The following is a 19,303-nucleotide window of genomic DNA, read 5'->3' as shown; positions in this document are numbered from 1 at the left end:
TCACGCTACAGGTCGCAATATTAATTGGATCGTCACGAAATTTTGGGTGTTATTGGGGGTCCCACAGAGGAAAAAACACTTTGATTTTTGATAATGGGCGGATATTATTCAGGGGTGGGAATGTGAAAAAAAAAATTTGGAAAAAAGACCAACGTTTTATTTCAATTTTAATATCTCCCATAACGAAAGCAAAGCAAAGCCTGGCAAGGAAAGTAGAAAATATCACCTTCACAACGATGTGAAGTAGGTTGTTATAGGTGGTCAAACAACAGAGATATCGCAATAGTCGGTAATGCATCCCTTTTTCCATTTTCACGACGTTTTGGGGTTTTATAGGGGTCTAAAAGAGAAAGAAGCCTATTGATGGTTGGCATACATCACAATTTTCCATTTTTTATTTGGGTTGTACTGTAGATGCACTTAAATGCGTTTCAAAAAAATTTACCTGTGTTAATGAAGACATTCAGAGCAAAAGCGCTAAGCTATCCCAATTTTAATATTTTGAATTTTATTAGTCATAAGCTTATGAACGGGGGTAATGGTGTAGGGTATTACATAGTCGGTCCCGACCCGACTATAGCCTTGGCTCACTTGTTATCGCATGTGTTTGTCTATAAAGCGAACACATTCTATCTCTTACTTACAAAATCATATGGTTTTTGTTTTGATTTTTCATGGCGAATTCCTAGTTTTAGGCGTTTTAGATTCCATCAGCTGGGCTGAGGCATCCACCCATGGTACAATTGGAAAGGTAGATGCCTCAGCCCAGCTGATCGAATCTAAAACGTCAAAAAACTATGAATTCGCCATGAAAAATCAAAACAAAAAACCATGGTACAATTACCATGGCCCAATTATAGGTCCTCCGGCAAAATCAGATGACTTCGATTTGAGCTGTCAAAATTCATATTTGTCATTTGAATTCGCTGTGATGTATTGAAAACTCGAACTGTATAGAAACAGGTAGATGTATCTCGAAAAAAGAAAATAAATAAAGTTAATGTTGTACACGTAAAATGTCAACATTTGTTGTGTTTGTATGAGAATTTAATTTACAATAACTTATTTTAGAAGTTTAAGTTCGATCAGCTGGTATTTTCTGTTTCGTCAAACAAAAATAACTACGGTAACAACTTTTTCTCGGAAAATGTTTTGCATGTATCTACCTGAATTGACAGAAAAGAAATTCGCCTCAAAAATTTTTTCGCCTCTGTTTATGAATTTTGACATTTAAAATCTTCGTTTTTCTTTGAATTCGCTTGATGGAGGACCTATTATTGGGCCATGTACAATTACTTAGGTAGAAACATCGGCGAATTGCTACAACAAAGCAACTTTTTTTGTAATGTAAACTGTCAAAATTTTCGCCGAATGGTTTCTTGTTGTCTCTTTTTATCACTTGTGTTTGTACAGTGAAGTGAACACATGCTATCTCTTACTTACCGAATCATATGGTTGTTTGTTTTGATTTTTCATAGCGAAATCCTAGTTTTTTGACGTTTTAGATTCGATCAGCTGGGCTGAGGCATCTACCTAAGTAATTGTACCATGCAAAAAACCATATGATTCGGTAAGTAAGAGATAGCATGTCTACACTTTATAGACAAACACAAGCGATAAAAAGAGACAACAAGAGACCATTTGGCGAAAATTTTGACAGTTTACATTACAAAAAAAGTTGATTTGTTGTAGCAATTCGCCGATGCATCTACCTTTCTTATTGTACCATGCATCCACCTAAGTAATTGTACCATGGGGCTACCAGACAAATTTCTGCAGGTAAAAAATGGCAGAACTGATTTTTCGGCTTTTGTTCGACGATTATTTCACAATGAAGAAAAAATGGACGAGAAACAGAAGAAAAAGTCGAACGCTGACAAAACTAAATTAAAAACTGTGAAATAAAAGACGAAATTTAATTTTTTATGTTTCTTTTTGACATTGCTACCATGGTTTAATAAGAAAGGTTAGCTAAAGCTTCCTGTCAATTTAAATATTTTCTTTCGACTGTTCCTAAAACGTCAAAACAATATACACAATCTTTGTATGTGTGTGTGCTGTTTGAATAATATGCCAAACAATTTTAAAATCAATCGAATTCCGTGGTTTTTTAAATAGTTTTTAGAACATTTGTATGGAAGAAATTTGTCAGCTTTTCATTGAAACAAACATATTATCATATCCACAACTCGATTATGTGGAGGGCCAAGGTTTCTCCATAAAGCGGACCTATTGATTTAGTCCGTGTTTAGACACACGGGAAAGTAAATTCAGTTTTTAGGCAATAGGGGGTAGGAAAGAGTATTTTTCAATTTTTCAATTCAATGTTCTTTATTTTCAAATTACGTTATAAAATTATTATAAATAAAATATTAAATCTTATGACTTATAAAGAATATATCAGCATGGTTTATATTCTAACCGTGTGCTGGAAAATTGAGTTTTAATTTGAATTTTATTTACGTCTTCTTAATAGTTGAATTCGTTTATTAGCATAGTTCTATATCTTAAGGCCTCCTTTAGAAAATTGCATAAATTAGCCCAACAAAAATCTTCATCACCATTTAGTACGTTTATAATATCATTTGCAGTTAATAGGGTGGAATAAAAGTATTTAACCCGTATGTGTCTCAATATTGGACATCGACCAATAAAATGTATTATCGTTTCCGCTTCACCAAAATTACACAACGAGCATCTTTGAGTATCTGCATTTCCATATTTGTTGTAATTAAGCCACAACAAGTCTCCTCTTGCTTTGATTATAAGAGTTATTTGATCTTGTGTTAAAGTTTCATTGCAGTATAAGGGACCAACATTATGATTAAGGAATTTGTATATTCTGCGCTCGCTTTCTTGCGATTTTTGCACATATGTGTCAAACGCTTTTGCTTTTAATGCCATTATCAAGTTATATCCTGCCTCCATCCAACGTTTCTTATCTGTTTTGACATTCATATTGTTAATGTCGTATTCATCAAGTTTTGACATAAAGTCTTTAAACCAGGCTAAGTTTTTATTTGCTAGTTTTACAGCGAGTATGTGAGGCAAGCGTTGATTATCTAGGTCAAATAAAACCTTAGACAAATATTTTATATGGAGTGAATATGTGTAGATGAAACCAGGTTCGTATCCCGTTTCCAGAGAAAGTACGTAATTCGGTGTTGATTCTGGTAATTTCAAAATTCTTTTTATAAAGTACTTATATAGTTTATCAACTTCATTAAAATATGCGTTTCCCCATACTTGCGCCCCATAACTATGTATGGAACGACAAACAGCCAGGAACATTTTCCATTTTGCCGTTAGGGTTACTGTAGGTTTAGATATAAAACTCTTCCACGTTGAGTTTATTGCCATTTTTGTGGTTTCTTCTTTTTTGTGTAAATGTTTTTTGAAAGATAATTTAGGCGTTAAGATCATTCCCAGATATTTATATTCATTTACAATTCTTATTGATTTACCATTATACGTCCATTTTTCATTTTCCGACAGTTTGCCTCCTTTTCGGAAAACCATAATCTCTGACTTCATTTGATTTACTTCCATACCCCATTTATTACAATAAGATTCTAGATTATCAATCATACTTTGTAGAATCTTGGGACTATCAGCCAATAAAACAATGTCGTCCGCATACATTAAAAGACGAATATTGGTTTCTTCTACATACAAACCACCATCAAGATTATCGTGCAAATCATTCAAATATATTGCAAACAAAATAGGTGACAGCAAACACCCTTGCTTTACTCCAGTGTATGTTTTAAAGTATTCTGACAGCACATTTCCAGACCATACTGCAGATTTCGTGTCTTGGTACATTTTTTCAACAAACCACACTATTCTCGATGATAGACCTATTTCGTGAAGTTTATAGACTAAGAGGTTTCTTGGCACCCTATCGAAGGCTGCCTTAAAATCGACGAAGAAGGCATAAACCTTCTTGTTTTCATTCCTTTTTAGATTTACCACTGCAGCCAGGTTAAATAGGTTGTCTACTGTAGAATATCCCTTGCGAAAGCCCGCTTGATATTCGTTCAGTACTTGGTATCTGTTTATCCATTCTGATATTCTAAGATTTACCATTCCGATCATCAATTTCACAATGCAATTCATAAAAGAAATACCTCTATAATTATTGACATCTGTTACATCACCTTTTTTGTGAATTGGGAATATTATGGATGAACGAAATAATTCAAAATCGTCACTCCCATTCAAAATGCCTGTATACACAGCGCAAAGAGATTTTAAGAATTCATCAGTGGCGTTAATGAAAAATTCATATGGTATACAATCCTCTCCTGGTGCTTTATTTACTTTCACACACTTTAATTGATTCTTTATTTCTGTAATCGTGAATTCTCTATCTAAAAGATCATCTGACACATTGTTAGGAACATAATAAATCGGTTCCGTATTACAAGTGGGGTTAAGCAGTCGTTCAAAATATACTCTTAGCTCTTCTGCGGGGATACTACAATTGTTTCCGTTATCAACTTGTCGAATCTCCTTTGCCAGCGACCACCAAGTTTTACTATCTGACACTCAGTGTGTTCGTTTACTCAAAATTTTTACAAATTGTTACTGGATGTTGTTCGTTTACTCTACAGTACAATGCAACAGACATTAGGCGATTACAAGAAGTTACTGAACTTGTACAAATTTGTACAAATTGTTGAGTAAACGAACACACCTACTGTATCCAACTTTTGTCCCAATTGTTGATAATACTCAGACTTTTTGCGTTTGCATAACCAAGCATACTGTTTCTTTTGTTCTATATATAAAAGTCTATCGTTTGTACTCCCCGATTTTCTAAATTTATTCAGTTTTTTCATAGCTTTCCTTCTGCCTTTTAAACATTCAGTATCGAACCATTTACTTTTAAACTGTTGTTTTTTGTTATTTTGGGTTGGGTATGACTCTTTAATTATTGTGGATAGGTCATTAAGTCGTGAAATAGATGTAAGTCTGTGTAGGTTTCTATTTATATTGGTTTGGTATACAAGTTTATGCCTTTCGTTCCATTTAAGTTCGGGAGCAATATTGGTCTTTCTCGCTATTTCCTTGTGTGAGTATGGAATTGATAACGTTAATATTATTGGGAAATGATCCGACCATATCTGTTTGTCTACTTGGAATGTAGTTACATATCGAAGTATTTCGATTGATGTAGCACAAAAATCGATTACTGAGCTTCCGTTTTTATTTGAAAAAGTATAAGTTCCGTCAATGTCTCCAGGGCACCGACCATTTAAAATAACTAGGCCGTTATTATTACACATGTCTATAAATCTTCTACCATTTGTGTTAATAGTCGTATCGCATGATCTTCTGTTGCTAAAACAATTTCTAAGAATTTCTTCTGGAAGTTCTTGTTCTTCACCAATTCGACAATTGTGATCGCCAATTACAATTTTGTTACATTCGGAATTCTCGATACCCCTCTTTAATTTGTCGAAATCTTCGTTCCAATTCGCTCCTCTTAGATAAACAGGTAGAATTTCGAATTTCGTTGCGATAAATTCACATTGGAGAACATTTTGATTATCTTTCTGGGCGAAAACATGCTTAAACCCTCTACTCTCTAATTGCCTGCTTATGCCGTATAATAGTCCGCCGATTCCTCTGCCTCTAGTATTAGTTCTGGTAGCCGAAATCCAGTAAGTATTGAAGTTTTGAAATTTTTTGGAATAATAAGCTTGATTCTTCAATTCGACGTGAGTTTCCGTGAGGATAAAAATATCAAAACTATTTAAGTATTGAAAGAAAAGATGATGAAGATTTTTGTTGCCCAAACCATTTATATTATAGGCTATTATTCTTAATGGATCATTAACAATTTGTTCGATAATTTTTGTACTAATGTTATTATTTTTATGAGGATTGTTAGCGATCTTATTATTAGATTTTATTAGTTTTTTGATACCAACTTTTCAACAAAATGTTTATAATTTATATTTACATTTTGGATATCTTCCCCAAAAATATTGGTTAATACGTCTATTCCACAGCTTTGACCGCACACCAGTTTATTTTCACTATTCCAATGCAATGTTCTGCCCTCCGTAAAAAGTTGTTCGCCACGGACTCCTACCCTGATATCTTTTTTGACTCTCTGTAATTCCTTTTTCAATAGCAGCATCACCTTTTTCCTCTGAAGACGAAGACCACTTAGATCTCTTTCTATAAATATAGAAGTACCAGCCAAAAGCTTTGTAGATTTAAAAACATCCGATACAGTCCTTTCCGATTTCAATTCCACTGATACTGTCATTTTATTATTGGTTTCATGCAGCTTTTTAATATTTTCAATTTCTGGATCATTTTCCATTTTTAGATTTGATCTGAATAGTTTATTTACCGCTCCATACAAGGACTTCTGGGTTGGGAGTCCTCGTATTATCAGCTTGCATCGGTTCAATTGGTCCTCTAACCTTTGTAATCTTATACTTTCTTCTTCCCTTTCCTCTCTTAATAATGTCATTTCTTTTCTGAGTTCATCGTTTTCTGCTTTTAAACGTTTAATGTCCTCTTTTGCAGCATCGACGTTACTTTTAATGTCTAGAAGATCCGTTTTTGTGGGTAGATTCTGCAGTTTCTCATCCAAAAGGTTTGACATTGACTCGTGCATCAAAATCATAAGATCCCTAGTGGTCATATTCCCCACCACGGCAGAGTTATCGGGTGATGTTTCCAAAAGTTTGCGTTTCACCTTTTGTTCACATGGAGCCACTGTACCGGTCAATGTGAAAGGCGAGCTAGCAGGCGGTGCAGACATCCTTTTAGGCGCTTATGACGTTTGATTTGTATGAATTAGAATAGTTTGTTACGTAGTTTGAAAATCTCTCTTTGACAAAAGTGAAGCCTTTGCTTTCGGTGTGTGGTAAGCAGTATGTGTATTTGTTATTGCAATTGCTTACAAGAGGTTGAGTGAATTTTTTATATTGAAATGTGCTGTTTTGTATATGTTAATGTAAAAAATATTATGAGTTGTGACATAGCATACTTTTAGGATTTACGGAAATTCTTCTTCTTCTTCCTTTGATGATTGTTAACTTCTGTGTAAGAACGCTTCAAACTTGGCGATATGGTAACGTTGTGCAAAACCAATATTTGCGAGAGTGAATAGGCACAGCTGTTTTTTATTTTTAGTCTGACCAACTCTTTTATCGTTTGAGTTATTTGTAAATAAATTAAATTAAATAGGAAAGAGTATTGAGGAGCTCTTTCCTCTCCGCTCTCTCCCAAAAACTCAATTTACTTTCGCGAGAAATTTGCGTGTCTAAACACAGACTTATGGTGGCACAATCATATGCGTACATTGGTACTCGCATCAGCCCAGCTGATGTACACACTAGGTGTGTTCGTTTACTCAACAATTTGTAAAAATTTGTACAAGTTCAGTAACTTCTTGTAATCTGCAAAGGTCTTTTGCTTTGTACTGTAGAGTAAACGAACAACATCCAGTAACAATTTGTACAAATTTTGAGTAAACGAACACACATACTGTGAGCTGTCAAAAAAGTTCATGTAATTGAAACACACAAAATTAAAAAACAAAACTTTAAAATGAAAAAGTGCGATTTTTAATGAATTTTTGTAATAAAGCGTTTATTAATACCTACCTGTAACTCATTTTTCGAGTTACCGACAAATATCGTTAAAATTAAAATGCTTATAATTTCGGTAACTAACGAAAATTTTTGATAAATTAACAACCAAAATAAAGCTATTGCTAAATCCTACCGATATCAACAGTGCTGTAAACTTTTATTGATACTTTTCATTCATAATTTTGCATTTTGATGTTACCGATTTTTGTCGGTAACTCAAAAAATTAGTTACATAATTCCACTACTGTGTACCAGCAGTTAACGAAATTTGTCGGTAAGTTCGCAATCAAAATAAAGTTGTCACTAAGTACTGCCGATGGCAACAGTGTTGTAAATTTTTATTTTTACTTTTCATTCATAGTTTTGGATTTTAATTTTACCGAGTTTTGTCGGTAGCTAAATACTGCGTTATGCTTGGTTTACATTAACGAAATCCACTCGATTTCAACTGTCAATTCCATTGCTCAAACGTCAAATGAAATCCAATCGATTTCGGGTGAGTTTTCATTTGACGTATACGCAAAGGAATTGACAGTTGAAATCGAGTGGATTTCGTAAATGTAAACAAAGTATTAGAGAATCCCACTACTGATGAAATTTTGTTTAACAAAATGTGTGAATCGCTTTATTTTTGGAATACGTTTTTGACATTTCAAAGTATTGAATTTTTTGTTGTTGTAGTTGTTGGATGCATATAACTTGGTAAATATGCCGATGGGGAGATTAACAAAATCCCAAAAAAAATTAAAAAAAAAAGATCTGGCATGCCGCGTGCACCAAAGCAAAAAGCTTTCGTTCAATCCATGGCATGCCATGGTTCAATCGTAACCACAGTTTATACAGTTGGCCATTCAGCCCAAACTAGTTAGCCCTGACTATTTAGTTTGCTGTCAAATACATAAAATACAAAGGAAATCAAATCACAATAATGAACAATCTATTATGTTTGTTGTCAAATGTTGTTAACAGAACTCTGAATGGCCAACTGTATAAACTGTGATCGTAACTATTGAAATTTGCGGTGGGATGGTCATTTGTGGCTTTGTGTAGTGGAGTTTGGAAACAAAAATGAGCGGTCTATATTTGATGTGTCCTATTTGTACGGAGGATTTTCAAATGGAGGATTCGGTGTATAGCACTGGGGCCTAATTATGTGATTCGATTCGATCGAGAATTTACTCGTGAATAAGTTTTCGACACGAGAAAAAAACGGCATGATAAGACTCGATCGAAATCGTTGATCGAATGTTTCGAGAGTAACCGGTAATCGAACTATGTGTTCTTCAGGGAATGTTATGAAGGTAGATGTCAAAAAAATGTGTTTATTTCAAAGCAAAAACTAAAAAACAAAATTATGGATGAAAAATGTAAATATTTGTGGAATTTTTTGTGGAATACATTGAATAATAATTTCGGAATGAAGTTGTGCTAAGAAAATATGAAAATTAGTAATGTTTGCAAAATTGTTTTGACATTCTTTTTACAGTTTGCTAATACATCTACCTTAATAATTCTCTCTCAAAATAAATGAGAGAATTTGGTGGGTGTTTTGACTTAGCCTCTCTGAGAGAGTATTTCCTTTGGTAAACAACGGGGGATGAACTGTTTAAAATGCAGTTTATTAAAAGTTGTTCACCTATAAAATGAAGGCTATTAATATTAAATAATTTTTTGTTTTGCAGAAATTCATATTTTTTCAACTTGTATTTTAACGACTGCAAACACTAATTTTTGGTTAATGATAGCATGCATATGTATTTATTTTAATTCTAATTTTATCACAATTTCTCAAAACGACTGAAAAGGACTTTTCCCAATTCCTCTTGTTATTTTGTGTAAAAATGCTCACAATTATTTACTAATATCATTTTTCCCTTCAATAAACAACAATTGTTTACATTTTAAACAAAAATACAATAAGAAATCTTTCATTTCGTTTGTTTACGATAGGCCATTTGGCTACGAGAAATTACTCGCAAATTTATGCTCAATTTCTCGATAATTTTACTCGATAACGAATGTTGTCATCCCAACTTTGAGTACTCGGGTCGAAACAAATCGATATCGAATCACGTAATTAGGCCCCTGATTGTGGTCACCTGTATCATTTCAGCTGCATGTAACAGTGGAGAAGCCGGTATGTAAATGGTATAAACAAACAAACATAAATATTTATTAGCTTTATTGATTCAACAAGCTGTCCTCAGTGCCGCCATCACGATCCGACTTCACACAAAGTATACTTAATTGAAAATTCTGAGCCAAAACCATCAGCTCCACCAGAAAACCAAGAAGACTTAAAGATGGAATTGGAATCGAGCATCGATAAAATTAATGAATTACAAGAACAACTGCAAGTTGCAGAATCGAACGTATTTCATATGCAGGAACAATTTACCATAGAACAAGAGCTGAGGAAATCATATGAACGTAGAGTAGCTGAAAATAAACATAATGATGAGAATTTCTTAAAACTTCATGTTCAATATTCCGAGTCCTAGGAACGTATAAAGCTGTTTATGGAAGAAAATGAGCGTTTGACTGTAGAAAATCAGTTCAAAACCAGTGAGATCAATGCAAAGGATGAAATTCGTAAGTTAAAAGAACATTCGAATAGGGAGATCCAAGCTGGCAACAATGAAAATGAAAGTTTTCGTATTAAATATATGGAGAAGGATATTGAGCTGCTAACAAAAAAAAGCGGCACAAAAAGAGAGTGAGATTTTAGAACTACAAGAGAAACTCGCACAGCAAAATTCAGTATCTTCAGAAATATTTGTAAAATCTCTAAAGCAAAAGCTACAAAACATAACAGAACAGTTGGAAAAACAAATAGCATTAAATACACAGCTAGCCATAGAAAAGATACAACTGCAGAGCCGAATTCAACGGCTTGAACTGAAATCCAATAGTAACCAAGAGACTTTAAATGAAACACCAAAATCAGGAAATAATCGACAAAGAAAGGAAAACAAACCAAACACTCGCAACATAACTCCCACACCCATGACACGCAGTAAAGAAAGTACTACACACAGTGTTGTACTTCAAAAGTTCCCATATAAAGAAATTCGTTATCCTTTGGAGGAATTGATTGTTTCTTTGGCCTCTAAAATGAATATTGCTCTCGCCAAGGAAGATATCATAAAAGTTCAAGTTATAGATAAATTCCAACCAAGAAAACCCATGACAACTGTTTGCATACATGTTGCTTTTAAAGCTGTTGAACATAAAGAGACATTCATTTCCCAGCAATTTCTATTAAAAGAAAATTGTCAAATCTTTAAGACTATCTATATAAAGGAGTATATTGATCGTGAAATTCATGGTCTATATTTGTATGCTGTACGAAATCTACGCGATGTTGGCTATGAAAGTATTAATTTGCAGAATAATACTATTATAGCCAAAAAGAATTCGCGGGATGTACAGGGAACAATAATTCACAGCAAGGAACAAGTTAATGATCTGCGCAATAAGTCATTACGTATTTCAAATGACATTAACTTGCAACCTCAGCCGCAGATTACAAGGGAGACAATTATCGATGAAAATTATTATAAAATTATATTGTAATTATGTAAAGTATTTCCAATTTTAAAATTATTTCTTTCATTTCATTTATTTCACATGTAATTTATTTATCCTATTACTATTGGCCTGTTTCTCTAAGACGATTCGAATTCAAATTCGTTCGAATTACTACCAAACTTCTGTTTGTGTAGAAAATGTTTGTTTGATTGAAAACAAAAATAAATGAAATATTATTCAAAGAGCATATGTTTGGTAGTAGTTCGAACAAATTTGTATTCGAATCGTCCTAGTGAAACAGGCCATATATTAATTCATTTGTTATTATACGAATTCTTTTCAATAAAAATATGTATCGTATATGTATATGTATCGTGAGGGAAGGAAGATGAGATTGGGAATATTTTCTAAATACTTTTGTTTTTTTTTTTTTAATTAAAAAAATAATGCAAAAAATAATAGTTGTGCCTTTTTACTTTACATACATACAGATATTTATACATTACTTGTGTTAAAAATACTATACTTCATTCCATGGTAGAATAAGAAAAGGTAGCAGCAATACACAGCTGACTGAACTGGGTTGTAACGTTAGTGTCAAATTTCATATGACATTTTATACATTCGGTCTGTTCCAGTACTGCAAGAATCTACTAATTTTTACTATTTATTTCGATAACATAAAGGAAAAAATGTTATCGTAGTAAAAAATAGTAGCTTCTTGCAGGTTCTGGAACAGAGCAATTTATTTCTATTTCGATGTACTTTAGGGACATATATTTTTTGAGAAAAAAATATATCATTCGGAAAAAACCATTTCCCAGAAAGAAGTCTTTCTATCAATGATATGTAACCTCCTCCAAGTTCGAACGATAAGCCGCGCAGTAAATCCCCGCTTGTAGAGGCGATACAACGTTTGTTAATATGTGATGTATTTTGTTAAAATTTAAAAAATAAAGCCCTAATAAACATGTGCTTCTTCGATTTCTAAAACAAAACATTGAAACAGCTTCTCCTTTTTCTATGAATTTCCAGCGACCCCAAACGTTTCTTCGAGAATTTAAGCATTTAGTGGAATGATGTGGAAACATAAAAATTGAAAATGTAACGAACTTTCATTCATGTTTTCCAAAATATTCAAGCAAATGTGAAAAGTTATTAGTTTTTTAAATTCCAATAATTTATAGACATTTCTTTGTTTTGTTTACAAAAACAACTGGCAGTAACGTTACAAACAAAAACAAATTCCTTTGTGGTTTTTCGAGTTGTATTTGTTGTAGTATTTACTTATATTTGTTCTACCATTCCATATTTATATAAGGTAGAAGTGACAATCAGTAGTGCGATTCTCTAACTCATTCTTGGTGTTACCGACATTTGTCGGTAAAATTAAAATGCATATAATTTCGGTAATTAACGATATTTTTCGGTAAGTTAGCGACGAATAAAAAGCTGCCGTAAAGTTCTACCGATGGCAACTTTAATTGAAGTTTTTTTTCGTAATTTTGCGTTTTTATTCTGCCGATTTTTGTCGGTAACTCAAAAAATAAGTTACAGAATTCCACTACAGAAGTATTTTTACTTTTTTTGTAAATTTGGTTTTCAAAAATTTGCTACCATAAAATGCATTTACATTATATAAATATTCCTTGCTTCATTCTATATAACAATCAAGGTATTTATTTATAAGATATGTACTAACAAACTGCCCGCGACTTCGTATGCGGAAAGGATATAAAACACAAATATAATAATATGGAAATGGCGAACACTGAACATTTTGTTGCACTAATATCAGTTTTAATCAATATTTATTTTTATTTTAGTACTGTTCGTACCCCTTTAGTACGATTTTCAAAAATATCAGCCGTACACCACCCTTACACATTAACAGCGAGACCAACGTTGCCCACCAATACTCACCCTAAATCCAAAAAAAAATACGGATTCCAGCACTGTCCCTACACCCAACAACAAATTTAGTACCATTAAGTACTTTTCGTATAATTATGGTACGTATTTCGACGACATATCGCAACCCTACACTGACATTAATACAATATAATAACCCCTCATACCATGTGCGGATATTATTCGAATGTCCGGCACAACTTTCGAAAACGATATCGCTGTCGAAGGATTGGCAAATGTTTTTCGGGTGTACAAATTATTTATTTAAGATCTTTATTTCATCACATTGGCCTTTTGGCCAATGCATAATAATAACACAACGTTGTTATTGATTTCTGAATTACTTTATTATTAGTACAAGCTAACCGCTCCCATTAAAGGTATAAATGTAATTGAACTAAAACTAAAAGTATAGCTAGCCACCACCAAATTGTATAATAAGCATATTGTGGCAATTTGGGCATTGACACAAAGTCAGCACCTTATTGCCCTACTTAATATTCTTATTGTCGCAATCAGGGCGTTAACAGCTATGTCAGCACCTTATTGCAACTATTCAAATTTATTAATAATATTAATTTATATTTTTAACTACATATTTAATAGCATATTTGTTTCCTGATAACTGCTCTCCCTTTAAGAAGTGGGTGTCCCAGCCACGACATAGCTTTCAACAACTCGTTGAATTTTCTTAGAAGCACGTCTTGTCTTAAGATATTGGCAAAGGATGATAGCGCCACTAAAAGATAGACTTGCTGTCATTGCAACGGCAAACAACATTTTTGGGGAGCCATCTGATGCAACGTCATCCCTAAGTTCCTTTATGATTTTCAGGTTTTGCTCATTCATTCGGTGCAACATCGGCAGGCTTAAAACATCATTATGGCCAATGATGTCCAGTAACGGTGAAGAGGCTATTCCTGGTGCTTTCATTAGGTTTCCATTGTGGTTTATGTAATTGGTATCATTTATTGTAGCTGTGTTCTCAAAGGTGATGAGATAAGTACCGCTTATGGTCATTTCAGGGCTGTTATCTGTTCCAACCCTTGCGGATTGGTCGTTGATTACTATTACACCCTCGTCCACGATGGTTATAGGTCTAAAGTGACTTGGTTGTGTGTGGCATTGGGCAGAACCTCCTGAATGAATTGCACGCGCACAGGTATCGCTTTTCATTACTCTGCAGAATGTTGCTTGGTTGACCTTTGCACAATTGTTGACAGCTATGACCCCATCGTCGCATTCTACAACTGTATTTTCTTCCAACTGCAATATGGTGTCGTTATGGTTTACAGGAAATATTATGACCGCTTGGCACCTGAACTCTACTGTAGGATATTCGGATTTCGTGAAAGCGAGTGGATCCAGGAGTTTGGGTGAAGACATGTCTTATGGTGACACTATCGGTACTTAGTAGTGCGCATGATGGAATAATAAGGTGGCGTAAAATAGCTTGGTGGTTGGTTTCAATCTGTCAAAACTTTCTGTCTGAAAACTTAAACAAACATTTTGATATTTTGAAGAATTTTCGGCCAAAGTTGGGTTGTTGTTGTGCTCTTTATGTAACCTGGTAAATATATCTTGACCATTATTTAGTCGCGCGTTTAGATCGTCGTCGCTCGATCATCGTGGTTGTTGTTTGTTTGGTGATTTATTATTCAATCCGATCGCAGGTGAGCTACATATATTATAAATAATACATGCACTACATAACTTATTCTAAATGGTTATTATAAATTCACATTAATTAATAATTTTACATTAACTAATAATTTTAATTAAATTGCAAAATTATAAACCTTTCAATAAATAGACTTCAATTTATTATTCCCTAAATTTGGGGAGTTTTTAACGTTATATTTAGCTAGTGTGACAATAATCTTAAAATTCAGAATTTGAGCGAAACTGTGCAATTTTGGTCACTATTATTACTTATATCCAAGATTTGCCTATGAGTTGGTTTCATTTACCTTTCCGTCCCATTTCGCTATTGATTTTTTAACCGGCATATAAAAAAGAAATTGATCTCTTGAATTATATTTGTGGACCTAACGGCAATGCTATTGTAATATTGATTTATTAAACAGAAACAAAAATACAGCTTGAACAATGCAATAAAAGGAAAGAAAGCAAATAAATCTATCGCAAATTGACCTTTCGGGCCACTCCCCTTCTAAAAAATCGTCGAAAAATTGTTCGAATTATTATTAAGATACTAGTCATGGAGTATTTATATAAGTAAAAGCTCAGATTGCTGACCTGTGCTGTAATATAAGTGTTCATTTCAAAACGAAATTTTGTGCTTTTATTTCTATTTAGATGAGGTTAAAATACCATTAAAATCATTTCCCACGGAGGATGAATTCACTCATATCCATGATAGAGTTTTTAGAGAATGCGGCAATCAGTTCTAAGGGTTTTAGCTATGGCTAAAGTAATGTCCAAGATTGTCTAAACATTATTATGCCCTTTTTTCTCACATGCAAAATTTAAGAGCTTTTGTGTATTCATTACAATAACAAATATGTCGATCTACTGAACATCTTTAGTGACCGATTTTTCTCTAAAATTCATGTACATCCGATTTAGGAAATACCTAGTCTGTCAAGTTAAGGTAGCGGTGAGCGAAATTGCGATATGTAAATCATATTTTAAACATAAATGTAATCCAAATTAATAAATTTAATTAATAAAAAGTTGACACCAACTTTAAAGTTGCCTAATGCTCATGAAATAAGGTAAAGTTTGCAATAGACTCAACTCAGAACAAACAATACCTAAGTGGATACAATGCGAAAACCTTGTTAATAAGTGCGGTATTTTGTTGAATTTGAAAAAATAAAGCCCTAATATGCATATGTACGTGTGAATTTTGATTTGCAAAACAAGGGTTTGAAAAGCGTCAATTAATTCTTAGCGATTTCGAGTATTTTGAAAGAGTTATATTTTCTGCGAGTTATTAGTGAAATGACATAGAAACGTTAAAAATGAAAATTATATTTAATCAAATGTTACATTTTTTAATTAAAATATTTTATTGACACTTCCTTTGTTTTGTTTACAAATGCCTATAGTTTAAATTCTACCTTCTACCTTCGCAGCTTTGAGAGGTTTCTTGTAGAAGATATCTGATGGTAATATGTGTTTTGTTTTAATGATACTAGAAATTGCTCTATTAATAGACCAACATTTGCCTTGGATCGTTTGTTTGCATTTGATTTACTATTATTCTGCCAATCTTAATGATGGACTAAGCAATTGGACAAATTGCGGATATTTATTGTAGTAAAGAAATTAGGGTAAATTTTGAATTTTGGTGGAGGTTCGTTTGTTAATTCAACTTGAATTTAATCCAGAGAAGGATTTAAGAAATTTCTAATTAATGGTAAAGTGAGATCTTTGCTAATAAATTCATTTAATAAAATTCAATTATGTTAAAAACAAATTTTTAACAGATCAAGAGTGTCCTTTAATCAAACTTCTAAGATCGTTAAACATTTTTTCTTCCATAAAACAATGTCCGAAGAAAGGAAAATTAAAAAGAACAAACATTTAGAGAAAAAATCTGAGTGCACCAATGATTTTTTTTACTTTGGCTAAGAAAGAACAATCCCTTTCTTAAAGTGCGGAAAATCATGTAATCATTTGAATAAAAAATTGGAAAATAAATAAGTTATTCTCAACTAAGAGGTAGTATTGAGTTTCTAAAGATTAATATGCCAATGTTAGGTAGAAGCTAGAGTTAGGACAGATAGTAATATAATTGCTAGGACGAATCATGGAATCATGGCTTAAATAGAACGGTTTGCTAAAGCTGTCGTCAGTTTGCAATTTTTTCTTCGGTTGTCTTATAAAACTTCAACCTGTCTGCTGAATAATATGCTAAAAATGGGATTGTATGATATTTTAAATCGTTTTTAGAAAATTTGTATGAACAAATGTATCATTTGGTGTTGAAATAAACACATAATCATATCTATAAACCAATTTTGTGGAAAAACCTTGGAACTTATTAATTTTTCGCATTTTTCTAAAATACTTTTTTATTGTTTATTAGCAAACGATGTAGTACTTTATATCGACTCTTCTTTTCTAACGGCAAACCATGTGTTATAATTTTGTGTGAATTCTTTCTTACAAAATTTGTATTAATATATTTAACCCTCTTGTCATTTTTATCAGACTGTGTTACTTCTTTTGGCTGAAGTATTTCATTTTTTTTTTATTTTAAATTCACTTTTAAATTGACTTAATCTGATTTTGATATAGTCATGAAGATACATTTTATTATAATTTCTAAAATCTTTCTTGTAATCCATAATGGAAACTTCATTTATTTCATTTAAATTTTTAATTAACTTGTCGCTACTGTTATTTTCTTTTTGTTTGTCCTCCAAAAATAGGGGATATCTAAGTCCTTTATTTTTAAATTGAGATTTAACTTTAATAGGTATAATTTTATTATCAGACTTTAAGCAGACCAAAGATTTTTCGATTATTGCCTCGTTTGAGGTCAAAAATTCTTTCGGTTTATTTATATCCAATTGTTTATAAGTGCTCGACACTTTTTGTAACGTGTGATTAATTATCGGAGCTAAAGTGTTTAAGGTTATAGCCTCGTTAGAGGTCGAATATACCTTAGATTTCTTCAGGTCCGATTTCTTAAAGTTATTCCGTATTTTATTACGGCTTTTTGATTGTTCAATTATCTGAACTGAATTTGAATTATTGGTATTTATTGGAACTAAACTGTTTAAGGTTACTGCCTCGTTAGGGGTCAGTAATTCCTTGGGTTTATTTAGTTCAAAATTTTTTAATTGTTTCCTTTAATTTATTAGGGAATTCTATTAGTTCATTTTTATGAACATCGGGTGTCCCGTAATCAATTTTAACTGAAGAGTTGACAATTTTCGCTTCGTTAGAAGTCGAACATTTTTCCGAAAAAACATTCATGTTTTTACATGAAGAACTATCGTCAATTTTCCGTCTATCCTCTTCCGTACCTAAGGAATTTCTATCGGCATAGATGTGGTCAAATCTTGATGTTATATCGTTAAATTGAACTTGGAATTGTTTCTCTAATCGCTCCGTTCGTTCGCGGACGGCATTTTTCACCGCCGCTTCTATCACCTTCTGTAGCTCGATTATATCCATGTTTGTTATGGACGAGCACTTCAGGATGAAACTTTCACGAAAGAAAAATTTAGCCGAAAAAACTATTTTTAGTTACATGTTACGATATCACTTATACTGAATTATTAAATTCTTGTCACATTTTCTAAACCACATTTCCACATTATTTTTTTAATTCTTTTTTTTCTCAAAAAGTGCATAAAATTTTGAAGTCTATGTTTTATCAAAAAGTCTACTTACATGTCTTTATTTTTGATTAATTTAATATTTACAAATATAAACTAAATCTCCAGTTGCTTGTTGATCCAAATGTAGATGATGGTGTTGTTATAGTTGGGCGTGGATGATCTTACTTTGTTGGGCGCCAATTATTTATTTAAGATCTTTATTTCATCACATTGGCCTTTTGGCCAATGCATAATAATAACACAACGTTGTTATTGATTTCTGAATTACTTTATTATTAGTACAAGCTAACCGCTCCCATTAAAGGTATAAATGTAATTGAACTAAAACTAAAAGTATAGCTAGCCACCACCAAATTGTATAATAAGCATATTGTGGCAATTTGGGCATTGACACAAAGTCAGCACCTTATTGCCCTACTTAATATTCTTATTGTCGCAATCAGGGCGTTAACAGCTATGTCAGCACCTTATTGCAACTATTCAAATTTATTAATAATATTAATTTATATTTTTAACTACATATTTAATAGCATATTTGTTTCCTGATAACTTACACAAGCACGTTGTTCTATTGTTCGTCAAAAGTTTAAAAACGATATCATTTTCGTACATTTTGCGAATGTTTTTTCTTCAATGCGTGTAACAGTTTATAAACATTGTTGTCTTGTATTTGTAACCAAGCTATATGTTGTGTTCATCATCACTTCTTGTTAATATTATAAGTAGCGTTTATATCGATAATATTTGAAAAAAACAAATGGGAATTTTTCACGAACTACATAAAATTATTTTTTAAAACGTAAAAAATTTCCGAAGTAAAAAATGTTTCTCGAAACAATTTTTCTTGTGAAGAAAAAATATTCGCAACATGTTCGAAAATGATATCGTTTTTAAACTTTTGACGAACAATAGAACAAC

The sequence above is a fragment of the Musca autumnalis genome, unplaced genomic scaffold (assembly GCF_047663935.1).
Source record: "Musca autumnalis isolate F117 unplaced genomic scaffold, ASM4766393v1 scaffold_3, whole genome shotgun sequence".
NCBI lineage: Eukaryota > Metazoa > Arthropoda > Insecta > Diptera > Muscidae > Musca > Musca autumnalis.
The sequence above is the reverse complement of the archived record's forward strand: the minus strand, read 5'-3'. Positions refer to the sequence as shown.